Below are 16603 nucleotides of genomic sequence, written 5' to 3' on the forward strand. Positions count from 1 at the left end.
ACAGAGGAAAATCTGAACAGAGAATCTTCTCTGCATACCAGTCAATGAAACAGTTCATGAGGCTTAGCTTCTTCTTTTCCCTCTTTACTACTCAGTTCATTTACCAAACCAAAAGGGAAACAAAATTACTGGTGGAATTTACCTACAGTCCTGGCTTGGAAGAGAACTTTTCTGTTGAAACCTGCATGATAGCATCCCAGTTTTTTGGAGAGAATTACAACCTCTCAGCCTACCATACCAACAGTTGAGGCCCATGCCCAGAGGACCTGAGTTCAACACAAGGCTCGGTCCTGTGCCCTCCAGTCAGCACAAAGGGGCTGCTGCCTGTTTGGGAGCAAGGTTGGCCAAAGCTCAGTCCCCTCAGCTCCAAGGGGAGCCGCTGAGGACCCTGAGTCACCTCCAGCCTGGGACTGGCTGCTCAGCTGAAGGCTGGCTTCCTTTTCAGCATGCAGTCCTGGTATTTGACATGCCAGACATAAATTACCAGGACAGATTATTTGAGCTGCATAAGCGTTTGTGAATGCACATGAAATGGAGGAGATGTAAGAATTTTAAACTGGGCTTTTCCAGCTGGAATCCTTCAGGCTGGAGAGCTTCTTATGTTGAACTGATGCTCCTGGCCACATTTTTTACAATTAGTCACCTCATTATCATCTATATAATATCATATGGAATTTTTCCCAGGCCACATCCACTCTAAGTGATGCATACATCATAGTATTTTTATATATGAAGTTAAGAAATAACAATGCACCAGATTAAATCATCACATTGTACTTCCGATGTGAAACTCCTCAGCTACTTTAAACTCAAGAGAAGGACACTGAAGTTGTACAGAAACCCCAGCCATGCCCTCAGTAACAAGTTATATGTAATTGGTTTTTACTCTTGGGATTTTTTTCAGCGGAGAAATTTTGCCCAGTGTTTGATGATATGAGTAAATATTAAAAAGAAAGGATGAAAGAACTAATGGATAGCATTAAAATAGAACAGCAAATACCAGCAAATCATGAGTGCAGTATTTTTAATGGATTGTTATTAAAAATAAAAGAGAAAAGTAGGCAAAGTAAAAGAGAGATTTTCATGGACAAAATTGACAGTTCTGTTATCCTCACCAAATCCTGACATTTCAAGATCAGTTTTTATCTAATGATTCAATGGCCTTAAATATTTCTTTCCACTAAATCAGGCACAGCTATAGCTATTTTCCCACCTCAGACACGTAAGCCCACATTTTTTTCTAAATGTGCTGATATTTATTATAGCCAGTGTCAAAAAACTTCGCACTCCATTTATATATGAGCTTCTCTTTGGCCTTTATTAGAATGATCTACGGCCGTGGTTAGGCATGCACAACTTCTTTTGACAGCAGCCAGGATTTCGTGTGTGGATCAAAGGTAGAATAATTCCCCAAGGGCGATCTCTTCCCGTCCAAACTACAGAGTTATGAGCTCTGCTTCAGTGCGGGGTGGGAGCTTCTTCAGCTCTTCCCATGCTTCAGACAGGTCATTCTGCAGCCCACATCCACTTTTGTGCCAATGTGCTGCATATTTTTTAAGCTTTTTATATTATTTTTTTCTTCGGTGGAGAAAGTAATTCTTACCTGGTAGCATGAATACAGGCTCTGGTGTCCTAAATGTGACAGATCATGGACCAATGGACCAATGCAAAGGAAGAACATGGACTTAGAAAGGTGCTTTCTAAATTTCTCCTTCCATTTCCCTAAGAGCCCAAAGGTAGGACACAGAGCCTCAGAAGATAGCTGATACCTTGCATGCATACAAAAAAAATCTTAGATAATGCAGAAAATAATGTCTGAGTACTATTAGCAGGAACATACAATTCTATGATTCTGTGACTCTGTGATTTATTCCAAAATAATCATGTGGGATTATTTCTACACATATGCGCTCTGCACATAAACATTTCCTTTTGCAGTTGCTAACTCTGCTTGGTTTTCTTTCCATCTTGTGGGCCACTCTTGTGTATATCCCGGTTGCTTTATTTGGTCTGGACCCATGAAAACAGAGATAACCTGACAGCACACACTGTAAGCAACAGCACGGATTTTCAGGGCATCTGGATTTAGAGTTGCCAGAATTAGAAACATGAGCCCGAAGAGATCATGCCAGGGCAATTTCCCATTCCTGGGCCATAATGCCAATCAATTTAAAGTGTAATAGAAGCCACGATTACTGCACTGGATTCCGTGTGAAGGAAGGCACTTACTGCTCATTTGGAAAGAAAAGCTCATATTCAAAATTGCTTTTAGATCAGTCTTGATCCTACTTTTAGTGATGTCAATGGTGACACTTTGGTCCAGCCCCATGGTGCCAGAATTTTCCATTTACTGTTAACTACTTCTCTCTCCTCATTCCTACACACCCGTCAGCACCATTGCTTGTTGGTCCTCTTTGAGGACAGTTCGGGCATAGAGACAGCCCTTATCTTTGAGCACAGGGGCAGCAAGATGGATAGTCATTTTAATCTCTTAGAAAAATTAGTTCAATGGCCATAGAAGAGATGGTGAGAATGATGTCTTCCTTGCTCCTGCAAGGCTTGCACTCCTTTCTTTTTGCTGCTGATGACACAAGTCTTATAGTAGCCCCTGGTTAGGAATAAGAGGTGATCTTTCATCCTCAATGGGCTCAGCTATGAAGTTCGAGATGAGCTGACTCACTCTGATTTCAGTTATGTGTAATGGAAGCTGTGGACTAATGTAAGTCTGCAGAAATGGCAGAAGAGAGGCTGGTCTTAAACTCTTGGATCTTTTCTAATATGTAAAACCATGAGCCATAATACTTGGGTTTCCAGTGCATGACACATTAACACATTAGCATGCTTTTAAGATATTATTATGCTGAAATTATTAAATGGAGAGAGACAGAAGCAGCCAAAGTACCCCTGAGTGCACCTCGCCCAGCCTTCAGGCGGAGCTGACCCATGGCTAGGGAAGGAGGCTGCTGCCCTTCCGACTTAGGCAATGGAAATTATTGCAAACTGAATCGTGTGGCCATCCCTTATATGCAGTAGTTCCCTGTTTCCTTGTCTTAATTAAAGTAGCATTATGTTGTACAGGAGAGAAAAGCTGCGGCAAATAGCTGCTTTTCATGTTTTCAATACCGTGATAGGTTTTCTCCATTTAGTCTTTGGCTGTTTTATGTAACACCGAGTTTCTTTTACAAGGAGCAGCGGGAACCACCATTTTTGATCACTACTTCCAGATAGTCATTAAATGTACATGTATGAGAAGGATCAGAGGTCTAGATAGCACGACCTCTGAGGAAAGAGTAAATTAGGAATGTTCTAAACAGAAGAGTAGGAGGAACATGATGATACTTTTGAATTATATATGAAAAATAAAGGGAATACTTTGTTCTCTGTGAATAGTATCATAGAGAATACAAGAAATTGGTCTTAATTTGTAGCCAGAAAGCTTCATATCAGATATTAGGAAAAAAGTTTCTGATGGTTAGGATGGCAAAAACTGACTTTGGGGTGGCTGAGCCTCTGGCATAAGAGGCTCAAAAACATGCAGGTGAGGTCCTGAGCCAGGAGCATCAGAGAGCAGTTCCTGTAGCACACAGATGGATTAGGGATGGATCCCCTGAGCATCCCTCAAACCCCACAATTCTGTGATTATTCATGTTGAGGGACAAATTGTTTGTGATCCTATACTATACTCCTATACTCCTGAAAAAAAAAATTATATATATATATATATTTATATCCTCGTTAAATACAGTAGGAAAATGTAATAAAAGTAGTTTGGGAATTAGATCCCAGTAGAAACAATGACATAAAAAAAATAACATGAAGGAACTGAGAGTTTCATATCATCAGGATATGTACAGATAAGCTATAAATGAAGCATCATATATCTAAATTCTGAACTCATGCATCTGGCTAAAATTGTAATCTGGGAAGGATATATATGTATATATTTATATGCATATGTATGTATATGCAAACACACACATGCGCATGCATATCTACATCCTTGTATGGTTTTATTTATCTTTATCTTTTCAAGGTTTCTGTGTTTAGGGTTTTTATTTTCCATTCATTTTCTATCTTTATGCACCATCCATCTATCTCCAGTTGGCTAGCTAGATAAAAAAACAGCTTCTCAGGTAGTCAACTCCCAGAAGCTGGAATTTTAGGAAAAAAACTCAGTACAAGAAAATGCACAATGAGTTCCCGAGAATTGTTATTCCTGAATATAGATAGAAATCTTAGCTCATAGTGTAAGAAGGACTGTACCATGGTGCAAGGTAAAATCCAGACAAATACTCAGCTTTTCCTAACCACTTTTCTAGTATTAAATCTTAGTTTCAAAGAGCACAAGGAACTTTCCTTTTAGCTGTTGATTTAACTAGGCTTAAAATCCAATGAATAAATTGTACATAGTTCATCAGCTTGTGGGGTGCACAGTGCCTGCACACCAAATAATAAGCTACACATCCCACTGTGAAAGGTTTATGGCCAGAAGACTGCAGGAACACCACTGTGGGACTGTCAAAATAAAACATGTAAGGGAATCATAGATGAAATGAACGCATATTGGTTTAAAATCAAGCCCATAAATATGTGTCACACCTGTCCTCTGGGTGGTCAGCAGTAATCAAGCTGTTATATTCCAAACGTATTTTCACGCTGATGCTGTCTGATTTGTCCTCCCTCGCTGAGCAGTATCAAGGAATAAAGTGAAAGACCTGAGTGATGTGGTGCCATTGCAAAGGCTGCAACCAAGGTGACATTAATATATCAAGATAAATATACAACAGACCCATGAAAATTCAAGGCTAATTATGTTTTACTGTGCTAACCTTCTTAGAAAAAAAAATCATTGAAAACAGGTTCACAGCAACTGTTTTCTCCACCCAGCAAGCTTCTGCACTTTCCCACAGAGGTTGCTGTGGATGTGGAAGTAGTCTAACATAAGGATTAATAATAATAATTTACACCGTGGGAGTGCCAAGGTTTCCCTCCATGCATGCAAGGTACTGTACGAACAGAAAATTATACACAGAAAAGTTTCAGGCCAGTGACCAACGTGCGTGAATGTGCTCATGATTGTTCTTTGTACCTAAAACTCTCTCGGTGTGTAATAAATTCAGCCACATCCTTGCTGTACTTCTCCCAAAGGTTACTCATTTTAGCAGGTGGTTTTCATGGTTTTTCTAAATAAGCTATCACAGAAGATCCAACATTTGGTATCTTGCTACAGAAGGCCCCAAATAATCACCTAATTAGCTGCAAGGGTGCATCCCATCCTGCTAAACCAGGCACTGCTTTCTGTAGCCGCCTAGGGGAGCCCAGCAGCTCAGGGATTTTGTTTGCTTCCAGTGCAAAACCTTCCATTTGGTTTCTTGCTGGTTGAACCTTTGAAGACGGTGTTATTAAGTTTTTAAATTACACTGCTTAAAATGTGATTTTGTTTTTGGCCAGTTAAGCAGCTGTCATTTGGGGAGAATCCGTTCATCCTGAAGCCACGTGGGACCAGCCTTATAGAGGTGTTAGGAGAGAGGCTCTCAGACTTTGAGGCTTTCCCAGGTTAGACACAGAAGATGGAGAAAGCCCTTGGTGACTCCCTGCCAGAGCAGTTTTACTGCCGAGCTTCACCGCAGACACGTCAGGGCTACCCCCACCTGTAGGACACGTGGCCCAAGTCGGACACAAGGAAGTCAGTGATGGGCCAACACAGCAAAACACTATGGGTATAGGAAACTCAAGAAAGCAGTGAGTGCAGGGACAAGGAGAGATGCCGTGGATGCATCTCATCCACCCGCAGCAGCAGGAGCCATGGTAGGCAGCAGATCCACGTCCTCTCCAACACTTCCAACCGGTGGTACCTCTCACTGCTTCTCCCCGCAGCCACGGGTCTCCCCCTCGCACTGACAGGTGATGCTGAAAGCTTCCCTGGGGATGCCAAAGTTTTCAGCTTGTCAAATGGACATCATCAGCGTTGTCCAGGTAGAGACTGACTTTTTTTTTTTTTTTTTTAAATACATGACTAAAAGATATTGTGCTGTTAAACTGGATTAAAACATGAAAGCAGCAGAATGGCAAAACTGCCGAAAACCTATGAAAACACATGCATTGTCTGATTTTCTGGTGTGCAATGCAGATGAAAATGGCAACATTTTTTTCCCAACTATTTGCATATCTGTAAATGACTGCAAGGCAGTGTAGAAGGAGGCCAGCTGGATTCAATTAAAGAGAAAGGTAAAAGGCTTTTGCTTTGAATTTCATTTTACAATTTAGAGCAGGCTGACATTTTGAATCTCTTTATGGAGTTTTTAAAAATGAGCGAAGTTCTGCACAATGCAGCCCGAGCGCAGACGTGTGTGTCAAACAGAATTATAAAAAATACACGTTTATTCTTATAGCAATAATTAACGTTTTGTCTCATGCAGTCTCACGAATGATCCACATAAAGCACATTTTAGGGCAAGCTGCTTAGCGAGATTTCAGGGGACACTAATCCGCTGGGCTTCGCCGACAACCCGAACACGGCGTCACGTGAAAGCCTTATCACGGCAAACCCAACCCAAGCCCATCTGCAGCGGCGGCGGGGCGCTCTCAGATGTTTGATGCCCCGACGCGTGATATCGCGTCCATTTATTTGATTCCACGATTCTGTGAGTCTATGATTTATTGGGGTCGGGCGCCGGGCTTCGTGCACGCCAAGCTTATTTTGTTCATATTTCCGTTATTCCCAGGAGCATAATCCCGTGCTCCTTGGAACCCAGACCCCTGACCATGGCGTCTCCCACCCGGGGGGAGTAGCCGGGCCCCCCGTGACCCCCCCGGGGGTGCGGAGCCGCCCGGTGGGTGCCGCAGCTCCCCCAGGGGGCGCGCTCCGACCGCGCAGCCGGGGCGGGGGCCGGGAGGTGGGCGCCCTTGCCGCAGGGTGCCTCCTCCCCGGGAGCTTTCCCAGCGGAGCGAGGAGTGACCGTAATAGCAACAGCAGCGCAATAACGGCAGCAGCGGCTTCCAGTAGTTCTTCATAAGCCCCGATCGTTATCGCACGCGTCTTTCCAAACATTTATTCATTTATTTATTTGCTTGTTATCCTTTGCTTTGAGCACCTCCTGTCTGGACAATGCCAAGGCAGTGCCACGGCGTCATTCCTGCCCTCCGTGCGCGTATGCAGCAAGGCAAGGGTGATGCAAACAACGTGAACTGATGAGAAGGGGCATGATAAATAATTCTTAACTTCTTTACAGCCACTTGTACCTTACAGAGGGCTCCAATTTGTCCTTGCAATTATTAGCCTTCGCTAATGAACACAACCGTTATGAGTAGTCCTTCACAGACGCACTTCTTCCGTCCTGCGTGCAACATGAAGGTCAGCTAAACATCGCTCTGATTGCTTCCCTGCTCCCCTCGCCTGGCACATGTCCCCGTTTGTCCCCGCAGAACCAGGGCTCAGACAAGCCTTCAGCGCCAAGCGGCTTTCCCAGGTACACAGGTGACTGCTAAAATGCCTTAAAGTTAGAGGGAGAGAAAGGGAGAGTCGAGTGAGGAGAGCAGCCAATTCTCCAGGTTAGGATGACAGACAGGTTAAGATGACAGACATTGTTCCCCACTCCTACTTAGTCAGCTATATTTATTTTTTCAGTGGATTTTCTCCTTTTCAGAGTCTCGCTGTATCCTGCGATGTCAGGGAAATGTGTTAAGCAAGCTCTGCTATCCAGGGAAGGGCATAGTCCTTGTGCACAAGGAGGAAGACAGATAGGAATATTTGGAGTTTATACACAGCTGAATACTAACATAGATGGATTTGAAGGAGGGTTAGAGAAAGACACTTGACTGTCTGACAGCTGTATGTCATGCCAAGATGGAGAATGGTCCCACTTCACATTTGCAGCACCGGTGTTCCTGGCAGCAAGAGCAACGCATACTGACACTTTGGGGGTAGTAATGTTTTCAGGTTGCTCATATGTTCCCAGGAAAGCCTGTTTGTGGCTATTTTAGTCCGACACAGCTTCATAACTTCATCTTGTGTTATCACATTTTGTAGAAGCGCCAAGACATCGCATTGCAAAAAATTTGCCTTGCAACCAACAGTGTCAAAATGATTGTCCTGATGATGGAAGGAAGGCATTAGATATGTATATTTCCATCCTGTTGAAGGCATTAGATATGTATATTTTCATCCTGTCTTCAGCAAATTACAGCAGGATTTAAAGTTACTGTGATACATGCAGGAATAGAAAATAAAAGATTTCCGGCCTCCCCAGCCCCTCTCGTGTTACCCTGGGGACCGAACCAGAGCACTGACTGCTTGTGATTTAAGGGTTGGTTTAATGGAAGGCTTCTCCTAGAAGTCCCTTTGCTAAAATATCTATTTATTCTTTATTTTCTTCTTCCATTAAGGTAATCTGGCTCTAACAGAAAGCTGTCTCCCAAAGAATCCTTGCCTAGTTTTAGCCAGGGCTAACTTGCTGCACTTATTCTGGGTGTAAAGAGTGAAAGAGCCTTTCTGCACCAATGACTTTTTTTTTCTGTATTTGCACCAGTACAAGCAAGGAATGGGTATGACTTTAACAGAAGAGAGAAAAATAAAACCAGCAATGGAGAAAGCCAATTATGTTCCCCATTGCCTAGGGATGGGCAGCCTAATTTGTAGCTGACAGTGACCTGATGGACTGAACCATACTTTTTCTGATCCAGCATTTGGAGTAATTTTTATTGTAAACCAATCATTACAATGTAGGACTCTCAGTACCATCAGTGTCACCATGACAAATTCCCACAGCAGTGTTAGTGTTGCTGCTGGGGTTTTTCCTCCCATCCTTCACAGCCTGACACGTTCCGGGAGGTGCTGGACATGGTGCACCATGCCCTGTCCTCAGCACGCACCCTGGGCAGAACAACTCGTGGGTCGTGTGAGCGTGACGGTGCCAAACATGATGGTACCATCACTGGGGGACATACTCCCAGTCTCTTTGCTGTAATTTTGGCAGGAATGCTAAAATTAGTCCTCTAGTTCTGAATATGCAGACAACACATTGAGCTGGGAGTTTAGCAGTGCACATTTTCTCCAGCATCTTCATCTAAGACAGTCTCTGATTTTGCTCCTTTATGTGGTTTATAGGTCATAAAATGATTTTTTCCCCCTAAGGATATTGTACTAGTTTGTGTCCGACGTCTGTGCACTCTAGTAATTGCTAAGGCTTAGTGTGGTATCCTTATCTTCCCTGAACTAGAATAGAAGCAAGGCTTCTGCCCAACCCATTTTGGATGGAACCCTACTTCATTAGAACCAGCTGGAATTTATTTTCAACAGAACTTGAGCAATTTCTTTTTTCAAGAAGCCAAATCCCTGATTTTTCAGAGGTGTGGGACTTCACTAGTCTGCACTGGAAAAAACTCACGCTGGGTTATGTAAGCTGTGGTTTGCAGAGATAAGGGGAAATGTGGAGAAAGTGACCTGAGAGGCTACATGCAAGTCTAAGATCCGTGGCTCTTGCAGACGATGTGCCCTACATTCCCCTCCCAGGTCTGCGAGAGCACACTGTGTTCCCAGGAGGCTTCATCTACACTTGCTTCCCCACATTTCTGCTTAGCTGTGAAATCTGCGATTTCTTTCCTTCCACTCTAGTATCCAGCAGAGACTGATTAACGAATGATAGACAGACACCTACTATTGCTAACAGGAGGGATAAAAGCCTACAATTTTCATAAGACAGATCACTGAGACTGTTCTAATATTGCATAGTCTTATCAATACCTCTACTCTGCCAAAGTAGTGCCTTAAAAGAGTGTGATTAAGGCTGTAATATCAAGTACAGGGATGGTAAGACAGGCCAGGGTTGTGGTAACTGCTGCGGCTTTGTTTCTGCTTCTTCCACGCATCATCCTCAGCCACACAGTCACATATGTGTAAAAGTGGCCATGCATTGAAGGGCTATAAGGTGCAAACCATGTATTTTCTATGCTCAAATATTATTATTTATAATAACCTAACACATATATTGATTTTATCAGGTCAAAAATCAAAGTGAAGTTGGAGGTACGTTTATTCATTGTGGTAGAATTGGAAAGTACCTAGCAGGATGTTTCGGCTGAAAATCTAAGCATCAGTTACGTGAAATTGGCTTAAATGAGTTTGTCCCAAGGAAACAAATACATTTTTTGCGGTTGGGTTCCCAGGAGCCTCCTGTGCAGGATGGGTGTGTGGCTGCAGGTTTCCATTTGTGCAGGAGGAGAGGCTGGGCAGCTTGCTGAGACGTGCGGGAGTGCGGCTGGGACGGGGCCGTGGTGGCTGTCAGCATTTCTGGGATCTCTGCACGGATCTGGCGTGAGAACTGTGCCCCTATCACTGCGGCGCCAATGGGAAGTGTTGAGGAACGGTCCTTGTGGGCCTGCTTCAAGAGCAGTCCTGTGAAAGGAAACAGATTGCCTTAGGCTAGACATTTAGAGGGCCTTATGCTTCTCTTTAAAGTGTATGTTCTTGCTCTCAGGGAAATATCGCCTTCCAAAATGGACTTGGACAGGGAGATGGCATATGGACTGAGCTGTAAATGTGTCTTTAGGTCATCCTCGTGCAGAGAAATTTATACCAACTGTAAGGCCACCGTGCATCCAGATTTTGCTGCATATCTTCTTTGTTTTCCCAAATGCCTTTCTGGGTCAGATTAAAGATTCACTGTGCTCACAGGTGCATTTCCCAAGGTTGGATGATGCCTCTTTTTGATCGGTGCTGCCTACTCAGACATGCCTGAAGTACTCGCGGAGAACCAGCGCGGAGCTGCAAATCCAAGCCCCAGGTGTGAGTTAGCCCAGCTGGCCGTGTCTGGAGTTTGGCTTTGCCATGTGTTGGTGTGTGGGCCCTCTGCCTTGCTTTGGTCTGAATTTCCTCCAAAATTCAGATGGAAGAACTTGGTACTGCATTAAGTTCATGCCAAGCTCACCAAAATTTCCTTTAGGAAAAAAAGGGAAAAAGGGTCTCTGAATATGAAAATATTTTTAGTGCTTTTTTTTTTTTTTTTTCCCATTTAAATTTTTAAACAACTTTCAGTTTGACCTGCTAACATTTTGGGGTTGTGTTATGCATGTTATGATGACATTAAAAATGAAAGAAGGGCTAATTAAAACATTTTAAGCCACGGAAAATTGCTTTTCCAACTTTACCCATATGTGCTCATGAGGGAAGTTGAAATTTTATTGCAGTTTAGAATGGAACTTATTTTTTTTTAAAGTTATGTTCATTTCCAATGAATTTAGATTCTGGTCAAAATTTACAAAAATTGAGGATAAAAGAGTTTTAAATGCTTGAAGGCTTAGGGTACTGAGCAGTCACATTTCTCATCACTTTCAATAGGCCTGTCCCTCCCACCCGTTAAAAATAAGCTTCAGGACTATTCAGCTTGTGGCAGTCTATGTATAGACAGTTACTTTTGAAGATTTTGATTTTATTTTTAATGTAATCCTTTTTGAAAACCAGAAGGATATGTTCTAGAAAAATCATTTTTTCTTTCTTTCTTTCTTTCTTTCTTTCTTTCTTTCTTTCTTTCTTTCTTTCTTTCTTTCTTTCTTTCTTTCTTTCTTTCTTTCTTTCTTTCTTTCTTTCTTTCTTTCTTTCTTTCCTTCCTTCCTTCCTTCCTTCCTTCCTTCCTTCCTTCCTTCCTTCCTTCTTTCCTTCTTTCCTTCTTTCCTTCTTTCCTTCTTTCCTTCTTTCCTTCTTTCCTTCTTTCCTTCTTTTTCTTTCTTTCTTTCTTTCTTTCTTTCTTTCTTTCTTTCTTTCTTTCTTTCTTTCTTTCTTTCTAAATTATTACCTATTAATTGTTCATACATATTTCTCATTCTTTTGTACACTCTCTGAGTCATAGATCACAGTGCAGTGACCACAGTGGTGATCAGCCTTCCCGTACAGCAAGGGGCATAGAGCAAGACAAAGTAATTTTTCAATTAGATTATGTTTTCAATTTCAATTTCCAGTTTAAACCCTAACTTCTGTTTCAGTAAGATATTCAGCTGTGATAACTGGCAGAAGACTAGTGGCAGCAAATAGGTTCCTCCAAATAGTTACCCTCTCTAGATCACTCCTTTCATGAGGCTAATTTCTTCAGAGTAATCTTCAATGAGTTAGATCTGATTGTGATTAGTGCAAAAATTGGTGAGTAAATTTATTACATGATCAATTTTCCTCAAAGCCAATCTTCTGGACAGACTTTAATATATCTGTATACTTTAATACTGTTTTCAGAAAGGGGGAAAAACATTATAACTCATCTTGGGGATTTTAAAAGGAGTGATTTTCTTGAAACTGTCCCTTAATATAGCTAATAGCTCTTGGCTTCACCTCAGGATGGTTAACAAACCCATCATTAACTGTGGTTAATGAAAAATTAATTAAACTTTTTAAAATCTAATCCTAGATGACAAATCATTATAAATCATGCCCTGGGTTATTCAAGTCACCGAAGTGAATAAATGGGTTTTAAAGTCCATATATGTATAAAACAGAATTGTAAGAAAACATAGCATGAATCTTGCTAGTTGCCAAGAGCTATTTTGTTTGTTTGTTTGTTTGTTTTAATAGCTTTTAAAGTTTCTTAAAATTTCTGGAATTCTCCCTAATGACCCTGGTTTTATATATATATGTATATATATATATATTTAAGATTTAATAAGAAACCTTAACATTTTATATGATCAGAGAATCCCAGCATCTGCAGTAGGATTATCCACACCGACCTGGAAGATAATCGTTAAACTGTGGAGATTTGAAAGAGGGAGGCCAGGGTTATTACAAAGTCTAGCAGGACACAATCCAACAAAGCTACCTAACTGGATTTTGAACTCTTATAAGCTGTCAATAGAACGAGGAGACTTTTTTCCTCTGTTTTGAATGTGCCTAAGATAACTCAATAAAGAAATAGAAGTAGGATCAATAAATTTTGTCTGAAAACAAGTTTTAAGAGAGCCACAGGTCTTAGATGTGAAGCAATAACAGGCAAAAACACTAAGTAGTCAAAGAGCCTTTCACAAAACAGGTTAGAAACCATTTGATAAATCCTATGGTTATTTCAGAGATATTGTGATTAGCTCATAAATCCCCAAATATTTCCCATATACCACCAATATTATTTATGGCTTTTAGATCAATGTAGTGTCAGGGTCGGTACAACTGTGGTGCCTGGTATTACTGGAGAAATATTTCTGATGCTGAATTAGAGCATCACCCTGAGCGAGCTTGGTGAGGTGTGGGCACAGAGCACAGACCCTTCTCCCGCGCCCACACTGCAGAGGAGCACAGCAGGAGAGGCAGGGCCAGAGCAAAGCCGTGCCGTGGGAGCTGTGCCGTGAGATCCGTGCCCTGGGCAGCTCACCCAGTGCTGGAGGCTGCTCCTGGAAGCCACCTCCTGTTCCCGTCCATCAGCTCCCACAGCTTCCCCGTGGACGTCTGGGCTGGCTGCACACACAAAACCCTTTTATTGATGAGAAGAGAGGATTTCCTTTTAAAGTTACTCTTGTTCTGTGCACAACGAGTTCCCTTTCCTTTCTTCAGGTGTTCTTTCAGTACTGCCCAGGCTATACCTAGTCCTCCTCTGGGGCCAGAAGACTTGACCTCTGTTTCTGCTTTCTCCTTTCTTATTTTTTCTTCCACTCCCATAAGACTGCAATGTGCTCACTCAATGTGCTCACAAGTTGCCTCCAAGGCCGAACATCCCATTCCCTGGCTCACTTTCTGATACCTCAGACAGCATCCCTTAGATAAACTCCATCTATATTTCATAGATATCTATCTCCATCGCCCTGCAGGATTACCTTCTTTGTGTGGTACATTTGACCCCTTGCAGGGGGTACACCCTTCAAGGGGTGCAACTGAGCTTTAAGATAAAAGCCATTCCTAGTGAACTTTTTAAAGATGTAGAAGTTACTTATGTGCAAAAGTTTTTACTGTCATCAAATGTGAACATGTTTTATTACATGTATTATTATTTATGTATTACTCAGAGAAGCCCAAATTGTTTTATTTTCAGGTCCAGGAATCAGTTTACCAAGTTTAAGAATATGTAATACAGTAATTATGGGCATTCCCCAAAAGTTGTATTTAGATATTTGTGAAAAAGCTCCCATGGGTAACACTTCATATAAAATATTTGACTTGGAAATGCTTTTATTTTCATAAATTCTTTTCAGTTTTCTATTTTGAGAACTGATGCAATATTTTTCATAACACGTAATATTTCTTTGAAAGGTCATACTATGTAGCCAGCCACTGCTGCAACTTGTAATGCAAGACATTTAGGCAGTGAACAAATGCTCTTGATGACAAACACAGTTTTGTAAAAAAAAAAAAAAAAAAAAAAGAAATCTATTTTGCAAATAAGAGCATAGCATCACATCCATTCTTTCTCTCAAAAATACATTTAAACTGGTTTTTGTTGTTGTTTGTTTTGTTTAGCTGTAATTCAGACATACCCAAAAATGTAATTAATTTTGATCACCGCTTTTGTGTGATTCCAATGATGGATAACAAATAGGTTATGCTTATCCCTAATACAACCTTATTATATCAAACAGTTTATTGCATTACAGATGATATCAAATAATGGTAGTCATTCACGTGAATAGTTCTGACGTCTGATTGAATTTGATTCCTTATTAGAGAGAGTTCCACACTGCAGAATATTGTACTAGTAATATAATACAGAAATTGCTTCTAGCAAGTGAAACATACAATTAAAATAAGCAAATATTTAACTCATACTGAGCTCTTGGGATCACAATGTCAATAAGAGACTTAAAAAAAAATTAATTGTTTCATCAGCCTGGAGCGTATAAGGGTCTGTAGCCAAGGTGGGCTGCCAGGGATGCCCAGTGTGTGTAGCTGGGTTTACGAGAAGGTGGTGATTAGAGTTATTATAAATGGAGGCTGGGATTCATTTTATGATCAAAGTATTGAACATAAAATTAATAGGCATCCAGTTATGACAGTAATAAATGATGATGGCACGCAGTTGATGGGAATGTCAGAAGAAGAAAATATGACTGTCAGGCGTGTGCATGGAGCTCCTGCTTACACACTGGCATTTGTATGCACACACGCACGCATACACACACACAGACACACACAAACACATGTATACACACAGCTTCCTCGCCCCAGCCCAGCCCTTGCAGGCAGGTTTGAATTTCACCAGGGAGTGCTCAGACGCTCTCACCTTCGGAGCTTTGCTTTGGGAATATAAAAGAGGGGCTGTCCCTGCACTTAACCAGCCACAAAAGGTATAGTTTTTGTCTGGCTGTTGCTCTGGGGAGAAAAAAAAAAAAAGATTTCTTTGTGACTTCCCCCTTAATATTCCTTCAAGAGCTTGGGACAATCTAGACCTGAGGAAGCCCCTGACACGAAATTAAAATAAGAATCGGATTTCTGTTCCTTCAGAGCCTTCTGCCTTTCAGAGCGAGCTGGAATTGCTCTTTGCTTCTTACTGACTAGTGCTGCGACATGCCATTATTCATGAGCATTTTCAGCAGGAGACAGATGTATGAACTCTCATTTTCTATGGAAGATTTCTTATGGAGCCGGCATTGCCAAGCGGTGATTAGATAAGATGACACCATGGGAAATTCAAGATGGAAACAAAGCCAGAACAGGGATGCTGCAAAACTGCAATGCTATCAGTCCTTATTGAAGGGGCCTTCATCTAGGACATTCAGATGGACTCTTTTAAGGCACCAGCTCTCTAATGAAGCTTAATAGTTTTGTATTGACAATACCTAGCAGCAGAAACTATGTAGATACTTAATAATAGTGTAATCATTTTCTGTCAGCCATTTGGTCTGAAGCAGAATACAGATGCCTGCATTATTCCATTTAAGATAGATGTATTTACATTTATTGAAATTGCGTACTTTTACATTATATATCTCTGAATTTATCATAATATTCCTTGTTTAGAAGGCAAGTTTGCAGGGATTTAGATTGACTAACACAATGGGAAATTTCAGATGAAGCAGAGCCAATGTGCCAGTTCAAAGTAGAGCTGAGAATTCATCTGCTTCAGTTCCAATGCTCTTTTATGAAAACCAGCTATCTCATCAGGAATCATTTATAGGCACTTTGTAAGAGTTTGTGTGTCAGGATAAATTGTGTCATTAATTGCAAATACACCAGTGGGATCCTGGAATATGTATGCGATGCATATGTATGCAAGTGAAAAATACTGAAGGAAGAAGAAAAGATCATGTGAGGGCCTGTAACTATGATGAAACATTGAATATGAAAAGTAAGCACAGAGGAAGCTAAATAACAAATAAAAATAATAAAAAAATAATAAAAAGTCATGATTTTAAAGAAAAGGCAACTATCATATCCAGAAAAGGGGAAAGCATAGATTAGAACTAAATGCTAGATATTCCTTATGCTTTTAAACACATTAGTTACAGAAAGCAGCCATCAGTTCACCTTACGTTGCGTCATATTAAACATGCAGATTGTATGGGCTTTCCACTCCTAACTGTGTGCATCATGAGCTCCAACCACAGTGCTGTGGTGGTGGAATTGCAGGATAAGGACTATGAAGAAGAGGTGCTTCAGAAGGGGGTTCAGGTGCTGCTTCGGACCTCCAGATTGTACTTA

The 16603-nt window shown here is 41.3% G+C and overlaps 1 long non-coding RNA gene across 3 annotated transcripts in view; it reads left to right on the forward strand.

Annotated features, from left to right (window-relative positions):
* LOC308199621 overlaps positions 1–16603 on the forward strand; it is a 54398-nt gene that overhangs the window by 2808 nt on the left and 34987 nt on the right. Inside the window, exons 1-2 of one of the 3 annotated variants that reach the window (XR_013954745.1) lie at positions 1–10781; positions 15407–16603. The exon at positions 15407–16603 is cut by the window's right edge and continues 15181 nt beyond it. This is a non-coding gene — a long non-coding RNA (uncharacterized lncRNA). The other 2 variants (XR_013954744.1, XR_013954746.1) reach the window with 2 other exon arrangements.

Source organism: Anser brachyrhynchus (assembly GCF_964034855.1).
Source record: "Anser brachyrhynchus genome assembly, chromosome: 9".
In the NCBI taxonomy this organism is placed as follows: Eukaryota; Metazoa; Chordata; class Aves; order Anseriformes; family Anatidae; genus Anser; species Anser brachyrhynchus.